The sequence below is a fragment of the Musa acuminata genome, chromosome BXJ3-8 (assembly GCF_036884655.1).
Source record: "Musa acuminata AAA Group cultivar baxijiao chromosome BXJ3-8, Cavendish_Baxijiao_AAA, whole genome shotgun sequence".
Classification (NCBI taxonomy): Eukaryota; Viridiplantae; Streptophyta; class Magnoliopsida; order Zingiberales; family Musaceae; genus Musa; species Musa acuminata.
Window position 1 is genome coordinate 30,798,076 of NC_088356.1, and position 3,512 is coordinate 30,801,587.

The following is a 3,512-nucleotide window of genomic DNA, read 5'->3' on the forward strand; positions in this document are numbered from 1 at the left end:
GGTGGAACCGCTTGAGCTCGGTCTCCGAGAGCTACTAAGCGGTGCAACCGCCCCTGTCAGGCGGTGGCACTGCCTAGAGGCTCAGTCTCCGAGCTCTGCCAAGTGGTGCAACCGCCCCTGACAGGAGGTGGCACCGCCCAAAGGCTCAGTCTCCGAGCTCTGCCAGGCGGTGCAACCGCTAGACCCCGAAATTCCGGAAGATGACAGTTTTTAGCTCGGAATTCAAACTGGTTTGGAGCCTATAAATACCCCTCCCATCCCTGGGTAAAACACACAAGCACAAAGAGATTAAAAGAGAGAAAACGCTGCTGCAATCTCTAGAATTTCCCTCCTCTAGCTTAAGTGTTAGAATTCTGTTTAAGAGAGGAGAGTGAGTGCTTGTAAGGGTTGTCTCCTAAACCCGGTAAAAGGAGAAGAGGGGTGTAAGAAAGAGATTGATCTTTGCCTAGTAAAGAAAGATCGTTAGTGGATGCCGGTGACCTCGACGGAAGAGGAATCAGAGGAGTGGATATAGGTCATGATTGACCGAACCACTATAAACTCTCGTCTTCTCTGGTTTGTATTTATTCTTGCTGCTTACCTTACTGCAAACCTCCATATGTACTTTACTTCCTCATTACTTTTGTTGCACTCATTTACGAACTCGCTTTCAAGTTAAGTTTCCGAAAATGGTTTTACGTCAGAAACTATTTCATCGTACGAACGCAGTTTTAAACGTCGAAAGTTTTCCGCTGCACTAATTCACCACCACCCCCCTCTTAGTGCTTTTGATCCTAACAGCAGCAGGAGTTGTGCTAGAGTTAAGACCATGATCACGTTGGGGGTTCGAGAGTTCGACGGAAGTCTGGACGGTCGTTGGAGGTTCTGTAGGAACAAATCCGAGAAATCCAGGAGCTTGCCAAAGAAGCTCATCGAAACTCGCCAAGTGGATCGTCGCAAGTCCAGGAGTTTACCGGAAGTCCACTGAAGCATCGCCGAGGGTTCGTCGGATGTTCGTCGGAAGTTCGCCGGAAGCTCGCCGGAAGAAGCGATTGATGCACCGAAGCAAGTTGCAGTAAATGTCTTAAGAAATATCGTAGTTAGCATGTAGATTAAGCTAGGAATGGGAGGTGATCCCATTAACTTAATCTGGGGGCAATTGGGTCCTTGACAGACCCAAATTGGGCCGAATGGATGAGCCCATTCGGACCCAGATGTCCTGGCTAGCGGTGGCACTGCCTAGGTCGGCGGTGGCACCGCCTAGGAGCTCAATCTCCCAGGAAAGCTGGGTAGTGGAACCGCCCCAATCAAGCGGTGGCACCACCTAGGCTTAGTCTCCGAACAAGACTGGGCGATGGAACCGCCCCAGTCAGGCGGTGGCACCGCTAGAGCTCGATCTCTGAGCTCTGTTAGGTGGTCGTATTGCCCAATCTGGCGATCGTACCGCCAGGACCCCGGAAATCCAGGAGATGACATTTTTTAGCTCCAAATTCAAACCAGTTTGGGGCCTATATATACCCCACCCTTTCCTGTATGAAAGCGCACCGAAAATACAATCTTACTCTGTGATTTTTAGAGCTCAAAAGTGTTGTATAAGCTAAAAGTTCTCCTCCCTCTTTTCTTCCAAGTTTTGATCTTTCAAGAGAGGAGAGAAAATTCTGTAAGGGTTGTCTCCTAAGCCCATCAAAAGGAGTGAAACTGTAAAAGGGTGGTTGGCCTTCGCCTATTGAAGGAAGGCCTCTAGCGGACGTCGGTGACCTCATCGGAGGAGGAAGCTAAAAGTGGATTTAGGTCAAGATTGACCGAACCACTCTAAATCTCGGTTTGCATTTACTTTCTGTTCTCTATCTTAACTGCAAACTGCCTCTATAGCTTTACTTTAACTGCACTTCGTCTAATCTAAGTTAAAGCAATTTCCGAATTGGCTTTCTTACCGAAATCATTTTTATCATACGAACATCGTTTTAAATCGTCGAAAGTTTTCCGCTGCACTAATTCACCCCCCCCCCCCCCCCCCCCCTCCCTCTTAGTGCTCTTGATCTTAACAATTGGTATCAGAGCATCGTTATTTCTCACTTGGATTCACACCAAAGAGAAATGGCTCTTTTCGACAACCAAGAGGGTCACTCTTTCATTCGTCCTCCCTTCTTCAATGGGACGGACTACACTTATTGGAAAACTCGAATGAGAGTTTTCTTGCTTTCATTGAATCTTAATTTATGGCATTTAGTCGAAAACGGATTTGAAATATCTTCTCTTCCAATGAACCATTGGAATGATTTGGAGAAGAAGACGTTTTCTCTAAATGCAAAGGCTATGAATGCCTTGTTTTGCGTCTTAGATAAAAATAAATTAAATCGGGTTTCTTTGTGCGAAATGGCTTTTGGCATATGACACACTCTTGAAATCACACACGAAGGCACTTCTAGAGTTAAAGATTCGAAAATCAACTTTTTAATGCATGATTTCGAGCTTTCTCGAATGAAACCGAGCGAAACCATTGTTGACATGTACACCCATTTTACGGATGTCGTCAATGGTTTAAAAGCTCTTGGCAAATGTTTCTCGAATTTTGAACTTGTTAGCAAAGTTTTACGATCATTTTCTAAAGCTTGGGAATAAAAAATAATGGCAATACAAGAAACAAAAGATTTAAATATTTTTTTACTTGAAGAACTTATCGGTTCATTGATGACATATGAAATGGTGCGCAATGCACATGATGAACATGATGAACAAAACAACCTTCTAAAGAACAGGAAGGATTTGGAACATAGAACATTTGAAGACCACTCGAGCATAAGCTCAAGTGATGGTGAACTTAAACTACAAATGAAACAAAAATTAAAAAGAAAAAATAATGGAACTACTTACTTTGAATGCAAGAAGAAGAACAAAAATTAGGATGAATCGAGCTCCTCCAAAGACGAGGAGAAAATCAAGAATGGCGAGATGGCAAACTACGTCTTAACGATATTCAACGATGAGGTAATTAAAACCCCCTTAATTTATTTCAAAATTACATGATGCTTTCCATAATACATTTTCTTTTTTAGTATAGAATTAATTTTCTTGAAAATTATATGTTTAAATAATATAATGAAAATTCTAATGAATTAGGATTATGCTTCTCATGCTTATCTTTCGAATGATTTTAAAAATAATCATGAAAATTACATGTTTATGATAAACAAAAAGATTTTGACTGAAAATACCTTATGAAATCATGCTACATGTGGTTAAGAAGTAATAATGTGTATCATGTTGATTTCCATTGTTATTTCTCGATTTTGATTAAATAAAATCATGTTTGAGTTGAAGTAATGCATAATGATGTAATGAAAATATTAAATGTTTTAACACCATGATTGATGATTTTATGCATGTGATGATTTTTGTGGTTTCTTGATCTTGATGGTTTTTATGATGGAATTTATTTTTCGATCCTAAACGATTGATGATATATATTCTTTTTTACAAAGGCATGCTTGCATGAAACAACTAAATAAAGAAAAGCATTTTTCTTGAAAAAA